The sequence below is a fragment of the Diadema antillarum genome, unplaced genomic scaffold (genome assembly GCF_040938485.1).
Source record: "Diadema antillarum isolate AM-2024a unplaced genomic scaffold, OU_Dant_1.0 seq00000508_RagTag, whole genome shotgun sequence".
In the NCBI taxonomy this organism is placed as follows: Eukaryota; Metazoa; Echinodermata; class Echinoidea; order Diadematoida; family Diadematidae; genus Diadema; species Diadema antillarum.
In genome coordinates this window covers 328,726-342,552 of record NW_027271463.1, presented here as the reverse complement: position 1 = coordinate 342,552, position 13,827 = coordinate 328,726, and positions in this window count along the sequence as shown.

Below are 13,827 nucleotides of genomic sequence, written 5' to 3'. Positions count from 1 at the left end.
GTATTCTTTCTGTGATCTCCTTGCCGTGATCATGATGCTGATGCTGATGTTAATGATGATGGTCTTGTATGATTATGGTGATTACTATTATCATAGCCCCGCTTTAACAGATCCTTTCAAACCAGAGTTAACACTGTCTGTGCAATCTTTTTTTACCCTGCCTGTTAAACAATCCTCGCAAAATGTTGCTCAAACATTGTCGCTGTAACTTTTGCCAAATTCTACCCTGGCCAGCTGGGGGTAATTACCCTGACATTACCTCGACATGCCCCCAACATTACCCTGACAACCCTTCGGTTGAAACGCTCTCGCTGTATTATTCATTTGATGCACTCAACAAGTATGCGCAATAGCATACTTGCCAACTAATAAGATTTTATCAGATTCAGTAAGATTTTTTACATTAAAAATAGCAAAATAAGATTTTCTGTCAGAGAAATAAGATTTTACAAAAATATTTAGATGTACCTTTCATGTGTATTATCTGAAGATTTGACTGAAAGTAAGATTTTTAACTTCAGTTTGCGTATGAAATAAGATTTTTGCAATCCATGAGTAAGATATTTCATCTTGAAATGTTGGCAGGTATGCAATAGTCCAAACAGAATGACACACCTCTCGCTGATCACATGCATGGATTCTAATCGCACCCCCTAAAATTCGCGCATGAATGAGTAGGTTGTTATGAAAACCAACCCGGAGAAAGTTTTCGGTGTGTATCTGTTAAGATTTTACTCCTCACGTTACACTTCACTTTCTCCTGTGGATTCATCGCCAAGGCAAGGGATTTTGTTCTCCAGACGTTGTCTGGATTTTGTCCGGGTAAGGGTCTGTTAAAACAGGGCTTATAATTGATAATTGCACTGTAAGCAGTAAATGGCAGTAGTATACAAGAGCAAATGGTTATGAGTGTGTATACAAGATTTTGCACGAGGTGAAATATGAGATGCTCTATTCAACTTGGTTTTGTCTCGTTGAAGCAAGCATCTCATCTTTCAGCGAAAGTGAAATCGCATTCAATTACATTAATAAGGACCATTTACTGTGCATGGGGACTACCAAGTGTAGTTCAAGCCAAGACCTGAGGATGGAAAACAGCCACTTTGCAGGGCAGGGCGTATTGGAAATGTGGGGGTCTGATGAACAGCCTATTCTGTGGGAGACATAATACCATGTATACATAAAGACACCCAGAAGACGGCATTTGTACATTTGTTTGCATTAGCATCCATGAATACTGGATATGCAATATAGTCCATAGCAGTATTAGGACTCAAATTGTTCCGTGAGTACATCCTAGTGTATTACAAATAGTGTGTGTGTGTGTGTGTGTGTGTGCGTGTGTGTGTGTGTACGTGTGTGCGTGATGTCCTTGTGTAGGCTTATGCATGTGTATGTATGTATGTATGTATACATACACATCAAAACAAAAGTTAAAAAAAATACTTTCTAAAATATGTTGCCAATCTAGATGCGGTATTGAGGCTTTTGATAAAAGTAAAAAAAAATGGTATATGACGAAGTCCAGGAAAGAGCGCATCGGAGGGATAGGTCTTCTGTGTGGTTTGCAAACCGTGAGTGACTGTCAGAACATTGGAGCCACAAGTGCAGCAGAGATCGCAAAAGCTAGAAAATTCTGGATGAGAAACTGTACAGTGTATAAAGCTTTATGCCAGCAATGAATATTGATGGTGATGCTGCTGCTGATGATGATGATGGCAAAAGTGATATTATAGAGGCTGCTCAACCGGGGGAGGGGGCATGGGGAGGGGTGCCGGAGGGACGCAAACACACACAAATAGAACCACAAACGCCTATCCTTCCAGAAAAAAAAAAGAAGGAAAATTGAAAAAATTATTGAAATATGCAGCAAAACCCACGACTTTCCAAAGGTTCTGCCCAGAGGTGAGATTGGGGTGGGGGTATATCCTTGACATATCCTTAAAAAGCTTTCTTTGATCCTTGATTAGTAGTGATGATGATGATGATGATGATGATTTTACGATAATTGTGATAATATTAATTAATGAGAAATTAAAATGATAAAATTAATACAGAAAATAAAGGTAATGTAATATGTTAGAAGAAGTAGTAGGAGGAAGAAAAGACAAGAAACAAGAAGCATTTGTAGATACAACTGAACCACTTTTCTTTTTCTTTTTTTTTTCTCGGAAACCTGTGGGACTACAACGCTCGCACCAGTATCACCTTCTTGAAAATGCAGGGCATATATCGAGCACAAGGACGAGATGTTATTTTCATGAAGTCATCATATAAATTTCAGAGTGGCCAAAGTCGCTAATATGTAGCTATGAGCGATTTTCAAAGAGAAGTAAGCACTTAACCCCATTTCACGAAGTGTCACATAAGTGTGTCTTATGAGCGAAAAGCCTCTCTTAAGATTTTAATGAAACGGATCCCATGGGCACCCCATTCCCGACCCCATAAAATGCGGAGCATGATTCTGTCCCTATCCAAATACGAAGCAGGCAGGCTCAGTGTTAGAGGACATTAACCCAGATCAGGGGCGGATCCAGGGAGGACCGCAACTGGCGTGCGCCTCCCCTTTATTTTCGTAAATGCGCCCCCTCTTTACGGAATTCCTGGATCCGCCCCTGCAGATATATGTGTGGATATAAATAAAAGACATCTATGAAAGTTTGAGGTAAAATCGAGCGATCCGTTCAAAAGGGGTGCACGTCACGAGACCGACACCCACGAGTCATACAGCCCACTAGTCATACAGCTCACAAGTCATACAGCCCACGAGTCATACATCTCACCAGTCATAATTATAGCCCATGAGTTCGACACTAAGCCAACAAGGCCCACGAGACCGACACATTACGCGCCGTGTTGTATCTGTCGAACTCGTGGGCTGTTTTTGCCTAGTGTCGAACTCAAGGGCTTTATTTGCCTAGTGTCGAACTCATGGGCTGTATGACTCGTGGGTGTCGGTCTCGTGGGATGACCCCTTCAAAAGTTGTGAACTCTTAAAGTTTTGGTGCAGTCATTGCTGGATTAGAAGACTACTACAGTTTGTGACGTCACGAATGAAGAAAGATATAAAGAAAATTTTTTTTTTCAATGAAAATTACACATTCCTTCGACATGTTACTGGCACACTGTTAAGGTGAAATTATTCCCCTGCTTTCTGAAAGAGGTAAGTGGTGCTCTTTCATTTTGCTATAGAGACATGAAAATATGTTGTAATTTTGAAAATAAATATATTAAATTGTTTATATTTTCTTTATATTGTTGGCCTGCAGTGACATCACAAACCGTTGCAGTCTTATCATCCAGCGATTAATATGATGAAATGAAATGAAATGAAATGAAATGAAATGAAATTTATTTACCAAACAAACATCGTGAGTGGAGCTCGAGAAGGAGATGTGGGAGAATTGGAAGGAAGGGAGAGGGAAAAGAGGGGGAGAGAGAGAGGAGGAGGAGGAGGAGGAGGAGGAGGATTTGGTGGAAGAGGAGGAGGAGGAGGAGGAGAAGGAGGAGGAGAAGGAGGAGGATCATATACAAAGAGGACGGGGAAACACTCATCAAATTCCATCAATATCACAATAAAAAAAAGTATCATTACTGAAACCTATTTCAATTTCAGAGAAACGCACTCTTCTTAATTTTCGGATTAACAAACCCTTTCCCCGATACATGACAGGATAGATTCAGGAATAAACAACACTTGAATTCTGCATTAAAAAAAAAAATATATAAGTTGCAGCTGATGTTCCGTTTTGGTTCCGAGAATTTGTTATGGGTTACGTCACTCAGGGTAAATAACATTAATGTAATACTGGATTTCCGTCTTATGGAAAGCGGATTCGTTCGAAAGCTGGATCAGCATCTACTGTATAATTCATTTTCTTCAGAATTTCGGTGTCTCCAAAATTACTATTCACTTCACCTCTGCTCTTAGTTTTAACCAGAAGATTAACTCTCAACTCTTATAGGCCTATATTATTTTGTATACTATTATATTGCTATATAGAGCTGCTGCTAGTCTTCATATAGACCTACTGAATTCTGATCCATGTACTTACAATACTGTTACACTCTTCACGTGCTATTCTATGAATATACTGCTGCCATTAATTATGTAGTACTACTAACAATGTACGGCCACTATGTGCCTACTACTTAGCTACCTCTGCTAAGCTTCACTCTTTCTAATACTGCATGATATTCTTTTTTTTTTTACATTTTGTTCTCTATAATACTAACACATCTTTTTATATACTTGCACCCCGACATCTATTTCGATCTTCTCCTATATTTCGGTATAGCAAGGAGCCGTGAAGCTCCTTGTGAATAATAACAACACATTCACAACGCAGAATTGTCTTTATACATATACACAACGAGGAAACTATAAACCCTTAATAATTGTTCCTGCGCGCGCGACCTCAATAGACAATGACATAATAATACACCCATAAATCACCATTTTTTTTCTGTTGACCAACAAACAATACAATCATCGTTAGCGAGGGAGAGAGACAAAGGGAAAGAGGGGTAGGACGGGAAGAGAGCGAGAGAGAGAGGGAGAAAATCAATTTTGCATGTCATCTGTAGCTACATACGCATAAAACAACGTCATTGGCGTCCGTTTTCGTGGAATGGCGTACCAGGAATCAGGAAATCCTTTGTTGATTCTTAACAATGACCAGGATTACGTTATGCCAGCAGATACTGTTACACTATACTAGTTTTCACTTAGATGACTGTAAGACCAACAGCTGTAAGATGGGATTCACTCATGAGAACAAGGAGTATCCGTAAAGTGATATGTAGATATGGGGTCTAGTGACATTGCGGCTTGCCACGACGATGAACTCTCCCTTAGAGATGATACACTGTCCAAACAGAACCTCTTTCTGGTCACAACATGACGATGTGAATACACGACATGTCCTCTCCGGGTTTGAGACGAGTAAACAAAAATGGGTCCACTTTTGTGATCCCAAAATAAGCATCCTCGTAAAAACAAAACAAAACAAAACAAAACAAAACAACACAACACAACACAACACAAAACAAAACAAAATACAAACAAAACAAAACAAAACAAAACAAAACCACACAACACAGCACAAAACAAAACAAAATACAAACAAAACAATACCAAATACCGAGACTGGCTTAGTTGGAAAAAGAAGAATGAAAATAAATAAATTGAATTGAATTGAATTGAATTAATTCGTTTAACATTGGCGGATACGCGGGAACACCAACTATTCAGTGATTGTATAACATAATGCTCGATGTGAGTTTGGAATTGGGATCTGCTCCCATTTTGGAATGTTGGTATATGTTTGTCTTCATAGGGTTGTATACAGTAAGGGTCATTATGTTTCCAGTGTCCTGGTTCTTGGTCTTGTACCGGACGTCCATGTCATTGTACCATCCACCTCGTAGTTCCTCCTTCCTCTTCCTGATCTCTTGGATTATAATTTTTTCCCTTTAGTTATGATAAAGTTTTGGCAACAACGGTGGTTCATCTTGTTGTTTCTTCCGTTTTTACTTCCATTGACTTCATACTTCCCTCCGGAGACATTGTACATGTATATGGTAATCATATCAGCTGCCGAAGTTACCGACTGCCTGACATATCACGGTATTGCGGCGAGATGCATTTTTGTTCCTTCTTTAATATAGGCGATTAAGGTAAGCAGAAAAGGCTGGTTACATAATCTATGTTGAGATGGCAATATGTATAGGGTCCTAGGTTAAGAGAGGGAGAGAGAGAGAGGGAGAGAGAGAGGGAGAGAGGGAGAGAGGGAGAGAGGGAGGTATACCCAACAACTTTCAAATCATCAGATACGTTAGTTTAGTTGGCTGTATATCCCAGACGAAAGAGCCACGTATAACGAGCCACGTTGTTTGTTTTCATTAAATTGGCTAATTTCTGCTCTAAAATATCTATCAGATTAATCATTACCCTCTCTTCAACGTTCAACTTAAATATTGCGCTCTGCATGCGCATGCATGCTATTCTCCAGATACCACGTAAACTGCATGGTATGAGGCTGGTGAGTAAATAGTTTCCTATTATTGCTTGGTTGCTTGGACCATCAGCATGGAATATAGGCCCGGTACCAAAGAAATTTCGTTCGTCATCCTCAGTGTCAATTTTCAAAGAAAATCTTAAAAAGTTCCTATTCTTTTTGACCTCGTCATTTAGACAATTTTGACCATGTAAATAAGCGCATTGATTATTGAAGATGATGAGAAAATTTGAAGATGCGCTTTATATAAAAGACTCTATTATTACTATTATCATTTCATAGGTTATTATCATTTTTATAACTATTATCATTATTATCGTTATTAACATTATGCCCTATCACTATTATTACACTATAGGTTGAGTATCATAATTTGAGTAATAACTTTTACAGCGTGGTAGAATTTCTCTCAAGGACTTATCACTTACCAACAAATAAAATGATAATAAAAGACATAAAGTATAAAAGAGTTTCATACACAATGTCTTCACAAAAAGTAAACAGACTATCGCAACATGCAGTTTATTTACATAAGACGTTGATATCGTCGCCTCAAAATTCCAGCTTTGATTTCTGCACCGACACACACACAGATACTGTATTGGGAAGTTAACCATCATCATTCTTTATTCACATAATACATTTCCCATTAATAAGTCTCAAGTTGCAGATCGTTGTAAGCAGAGACTATTAAACAAAATATATTGAACTTGCCAAAAAATATAAATCACATATCACTAGACATACATTTATACCAAAAAAATAAAAAAATGATTGACCATTACAAAATGTAAGTTTGATGTGAAAGATAGAAATCTTTGTATTTTGACCAGATTGAAAATGACATTATTTACTCTCTTTTTTGTGTTGTGTCTAAATACGTCAATGGGAAACTTGTGACATCAAAGGCCGTATGATAATTTTACCTCTTTTACACCAGTGCGATTGCGACAAATACCAACGTTTCGCGAAAACAGGGGGAATTCCGATATTCCAGTACGTTTTTACACTGTAAAAACATCGGTGTTAGCTTTAACACCACGGGTGTTAAATCTAACACCGATCAAACTTCAATAAAGGATCACACCCACAGGTGTTAAAAATGCACTGGTGTTGAAAAGTGTTCACCTGACACTTCGTGGTATTAATTTGACACTGTACCTGGTGTTATTTTGACACTGTACTGGTGTTAATTCAAAAATGACACTACATGGTGTTGATTTGATATTTGTTGGTGTTAATATCAATGGTTTAACACCCGTCCAGCTTCAATAAGAGACCACACCAGCTGGTGTTACTTTGGTGTAAATTTATTTTCACATTTTTTCAAAAATCTAGTATTTTGATGTAAAATTCTTGATCGTCTTGTTTAAATTAAAAATCAACAAGAAGTGCAGTTACTAAGAAACTCTTCAAAAAACAGTTTAAAATTTGGAAATGACACCCAGAGGTGTTAATTTAACACCATAAATGAGCACCGAAAATTTAACACCAGCTCGGTGTTCACTATTTAACACCGGACTTTTTACAGTGTATTAATGTTAAAATCAAACAAAACTTCTATTACTCAAATTCATGAATTTCTTCCGTCGAGATGTTTTCATTGCAACTGATTGACAAATTGCCCTACATCGACGTAAATAAGCACTGAATTGATCAGTGTTTAGTAGTAGCCATGATAAAAAATCATGGGCGTACATACTCGAGCAGGATTCGAACCTACGACCTCCTGATCACCGGACAGGCGTCATCTCCACTAGACCACCGAGCTTTCGCCCGAAAGCAAGTGTTGGTTCTAAACCTTGTAGCATGCAGCGGGTACTGCTTTGTTATTCAAATTCATGAATTTCTTCCGTCGAGATGTTTTCATTGCAACTGATTGACAAATTGCCCTACATACGTAGGGCAATTATTTTGTCAATCAGTTGCAATGAAAACATCTCGACGGAAGAAATTCATGAATTTGAATAACAAAGCAGTACCCGCTGCATGCTACAAGGTTTAGAACCAACACTTGCTTTCGGGCGAAAGCTCGGTGGTCTAGTGGAGATGACGCCTGTCCGGTGATCAGGAGGTCGTAGGGTCGAATCCTGCTCGAGTATGTACGCCCATGATTTTTTATCATGGCTACTACTAAACACTGATCAATTCAGTGCTTATTTACGTCGATGTAGGGCAATTTGTCAATCAGTTGCAACTTCTATTACATAGTGTATTTGATTTTGTTTAAGTTTGCTGTCTTCGCGAAAGGCAATCTGGTTTTCCCCATTGTGTAAAGTCTTTATAGGTGCAGAGCGTCGTGAGCAGAGACCATTTACACAATATATTGAGTTTGCAAAACAACAACAACGACATAATGAAGTCATTTATCGTGCCAAAACTGGTCTCAAATTCGGATTTATATATCGTAACACTCTGTTGATCGAGAACACAAACACTCTTATACATCGTTAAATTCTTGAAGCAAATATATTACCGAGAGATACGTGAAAGCAGTGATAAAAAGGTCCATACATAAGCATTTTCGCAGTAATTATATCATACGCAAACATAATTTTCGATCACTACCCCCTTGTGACATAATATTGACAGCCATTAAAAACAAGAAAAATAAACTGGCTCAACAAGTATTTTGTCGTTATTCGTAATCCTCTATCTATATACACACAGGCCTCGTATCTCCCGACAACATCTATTTTAGTACGATTGTAATGTCCAAATTCTGGGGACAAAAATCCGGTGTAAAGATGACTTTTATAAACAGAGTAAAGGTAGCAAAAAAAAAAAAAGCAGCACAAGTTTAATAAAGTCCACATTGGCACAAAAACAACATCAGATAATTATGTATGGTAGTTATGAAGATTTCAACTTCTCCATTTTATTTCTACATACGAAACACTTTTATGCTTCGCACATCACATAAAGTCGAAGGGCATGTCCAAATTCTCCCGTGTGGTCTCACACCAATTTTCTGTATTTCCTTAACTGTAGACGAATTTTTAGAGAAGACCTTTTGCTTCAATCTACCATAGAATTGTTACGATATTTCGCTATACTGAGTATTATGGATGTCTAAAGGTTGAGTTGCAATTACGTATCATCAATCATTGCCAAAAGTATATTAAAGTCAATCCCATAAATTGAAAGGAGATATAGAGCCTGCATATTATTGTGAAGATATGATGCCTCTGTACCATTATATATATATATATATATATATATATATATATATATATATAGCAATAATAAAGTCACAACAGAGGAATGCAGGGAATGCATTAATAGCCAATCTTGATTTAATGAATAATCCGAATTTTCGAGGAACCTTCCTCTTCTTCAGGGATGACAGTGCGAATATTCACACTGTCATCCCTGAAGAAGAGGAAGGTTCCTCGAAAATTCGGATTATTCATTAAATCAAGATTGGCTATTAATGCATTCCCTGCAATCCTCTGTTGTGACTTTATTATTGCTATTTCTTAGTACTGCCAATACGCGGAACAACTACAATATATATATATATATATATATATATATATATATATATACATATATATAGATAGATATGTATACTAAATTTGTGGGTTTTTTTTTCTTCTCTGTGAGACGATGGTAAGCATTCAATAACTCAATAACTCAATAATAATATCGCTACAATGCTATAGAAATTTGATGTGAAATAAATTAGTATCGAAGAAAGGACTCAGATTTCTTGCAGCAATGATTGACTTTTAAATCAATCAATTACTGTGCGGCTGTATGTATTAAGCGAGTGGATAATATGGAAGTAGAAGCTCTGCTGGTACTGAAAACCTAAATCAACAAGAACAACCGCAAAAAAAAAACAAACCCGAATGCTACTGACTGTTATTGTTGTTGTTGTTGTTGTTGTTGTTGTTGTTGTTGTGGAAGTTGTTGAAGTTGCTGCAGTGATGATGGGGGTTATGACTGTGTGTGGCTGGTCTATAATATGAGATTCTTTCAATTTGAAATTCAACTCAATTTGAGTTTGATCTTTATTATCAAGACTGATATTTGCAATAAATCGCACGTTGAAATCAATCGCTTGTAAGATTTATGATATAGATATAGGACCAGAATAATTGTGAAATTGATTTCAATCACATCGAGCGTAAGTTTGTTTACAAGTGCGCGTAACTACGGTTTTTTTAATACCATCGCAGACACACAAGAATCTAAGAGCTTCACGTGTTGGGGCGCCAAGTGTCGCATGGCCTATTTCGTTACGAAACCAGACATTTTTGTTGACGAAATTACCATTTCGATCGTTAACGAAATGAACATTTCGTCGATGAAAAAATGATCATTATAATCTTATTTGTAACGAAATGACACCATTTCGTTACGCAATGAGGAGATTTGAATACAAAAAAATACATAGGAAAGGAGAGAAAATGGTGAAAAAATAAGAAAAGGAGGGGGTAAAGAAAGTTGGTGCAATTAAAAAAGTAAGACCGATAAAAATTGAACGTACATTACACAAGGTTGCTTTCAAGATTGTTGGTGCAATAGGACTAGTCGTGACAGTGCTAACCCGTGCAAAGAGAGGAGGGAAGGGGGAGAGAGAGAAAAAAAGGCAGACAGAAAGACGAAGAGCAAAGGCGATCAGATGAAATAAATTTAAAAAGTGGAAGATTAGGAGTAGAGCCTACATACTGCAGGAGGAAAAGAAAAAAACGGTTCCACAAAAGAATGCGCTCAACTCCTATCAACATGTAGCGTTCTTTCCCTGTTCATTCCCGAGGCCCCAGACTGTTTATGACCTCCAGGATTGCGCCTGCATGTGCGCGCGGTTTCTAGTTTCTATTATATATATATAGATTCCTCTCATCTGATTGGTTAAAAGTGGAGTCATGAAAATAGCTGTGCCCCATTTTTGATCAAAATGACGTCATGATTTACTGTGCCCGGGGCATAGAATCAACTGTGCCCTGTAAATAGGTTTGGAGACAGTCGCAACCTTAACCCCGTACACAATAGATCGCTCATATAGTGGTATACGCATCAATGATACGCCCGCCGCACTGTCAATCAGCGTTGATTATGAGTGCTGTAAATAAATAGCTTTTAGTCCTTGTTTAATTCAGGTAACCTTTTAACCAATCAGATAAGAAGAATCTATATTTTCGGTATATAAAGCAAATAATGACAGCTTGATATTCGGGGCACTGTTAAAATTATGTAGGCCCTCGGTGATGTGAAAACCATAACTATGCCCTCAGCTTCACTTCAGGCATAGTTATGGTTTTCACATCACCTTGGGCCCATAATTTTAACTGTGCCCCTCATAGCAGTCATTATTTGTATACTGTACCCCTCCCATTCCCCAAGTCAGGCACCTTTGCAATCGTGGATTTTTGTCTTTTTTTTTTTATTTGTTGTATTTTCTTTTTTGTCAGGATGATGTTCCCAAGCAGTCACGAACTTCTCTAGCCTTTAGCCAAGGCGCTCTGTCTGAATGGATATTAATCGCGATACAACAACAATCATGTCATTTCGCAATGAAATGACATTTCATTACTAAGTGTTGTCATTTTGTAACGAAATATTGTAATTTCATTACGAAATGACGATATTTTGTTGCGAAAATTATCATTCAAAATGAAATGTCAACATTTCATTAGGAAATGATCATTCACGACAAAATGTCATTTCGTAACGAATTAACATTTCGTCTACGAAATGATCCTCCATAACGAAATGTTTTCATTTTGTTACGAAATGATCACTTCATAATGAAATTAATGTTTCGTTACGAAATGATCACATCATGATGAAATTAATGTTTCGTCGACGAAATGATCATAGTTTCGTAACGAAATGACAACATTTCGTTAACGAAATCGAAATGGTCATTTCGTCGACGCATTTCGTCGACGAAATGACTGATTTCGTAACGAAATAGGCACTGTGACACTTGGCGCCCCATATACGTGCGTGTGGACTCTTCTTCTATGTGTAAGAGTTCTGTGGGACGGACGGTAAGCACTATTTGGGCACCCGTCCCGCTTGAATATTTATATTATATTGGATGGCTATGAATGGGATACCAGGGGATATTGCACGAGTTAGCGCCAATATTGCACGAATCGAAGATGAGTGCAATATTGACCCTAACGAGTGCAATATTCCCTGGTTTTCCATGAATCAAGGCCATCCAATATAATTATTATCATCTATACAATCAAGCAGAGCAAGCATAAACTGCACAAAATTACCCGGCTTCTACTCGTCTTTGAAGTTGACTCGGCAGTCCCATCCCAGCGCTGAAAAGGGGAAGCCCCTAAAACTGCGTATGAAACAAACAACTAGCAAGATGTTTGCGCGCTTGTGAAAAATGTAACAAAATGACGCGCACTAGTAGCGAGCGTTTGCGCATTCAGCAAGCGCTCACGCAACAGACAGTATACAAATATCGACTGCTGCAGAGGGAGATGGTAAAACTATTTGCACCGAGGTGATGTCTCAACAGTGCTATGTCCCGAGACGAAGTCGAGGGACATGGCACTGTTGAGACATCACCGAGGTCAAATAGTTTTACCATGGCCCGAAAGAAAGCAGTCGATATTTGTTTTATATCCCTCTCGAGCATTTTACTAGAGTAATGACGGTTCCCTTTTGGAAAAGTGTGCAGGTTTCGTGAACGATAAATCTAACGTTAGGCTGTAGCAGTGCAGCAGCAGTGCGTGCAGCGCGTAGCGAACGACACCGCTGCGCTGTTGTTGATTCCTACACACGAGCTACACTACAGCGTGCAAAACTCCGAAAGATCGAGGTCCAGGACTACGTTAGAAGTAGGCCTAAAGTGGCTTCGTTACCCAGATCATCTTCAAAATCGGTTTTAGTTTATTCCTAATTCGTACCTGATATGGTGTCCTCCTGCGATCATTCTTCCGTTACTGGAAGCAGTCACTTTGTCAATTGAGCTGAATGCATTGATCACGTATCACACGTCCACACGTTACACACCGACCGGCCACGCCATCGCACCACACAGATTTCTGTAATGCTGTCGCACATCACACCGCGCGCTCTCTTAGCGCTAGTAGCTAGCTAGCTACAAGCCACAGGACTGTCGCTCAAAAGTATCGCTACTACGCGCACTGCGTACATTCTTAAGTGAGAAATGTAGATATCGATCACACGATCACGATGGGTGCAAATCGTGGATTCCCAAAAGTACTATATCCCGCTGGCTAGTAACCAATTGCACCGCATCCAGCTGCTCGTAGCTAGCTAGTAAAACTACACCATGTTCGTGCTCTGTACAATCCTATGGCAAGAAGCTTTACATGAGGGATATAAAATTGAATATCGTGTGATCTTCAACGGCAAGTAACAACGGTAGCCTATGGGAAATTAATACGTTGGTCTATGCGATTCGTTCAATAAGCTCTGATATTGAACGGTAAAAATTGAGCGGACTACAATACGCGTTTTTAATGCGCCGCTAAAACGTCCTATATAGATGATAATTATATTATATTGGATGGCTATGAATGGGATACCAGGGGATATTGCATGAGTTAGGGCCAATATTGCACGAATCGAAGATGAGTGCAATATTGACCCTAACGAGTGCAATATTCCCTGGTTTTCCATGAATCAAGGCCATCCAATATAATTATTATCATCTATACAATCAAGCAGAGCAAGCATAAACTGCACAAAATTACCCGGCTACTATATACTCGTCTTTGAAGTTGACTCGGCAGTCCCATCCCAGCGCTGAAAAGGGGAAGCCCCTAAAACTGCGTATGAAACAAACAACTAGCAAGATGTTTGC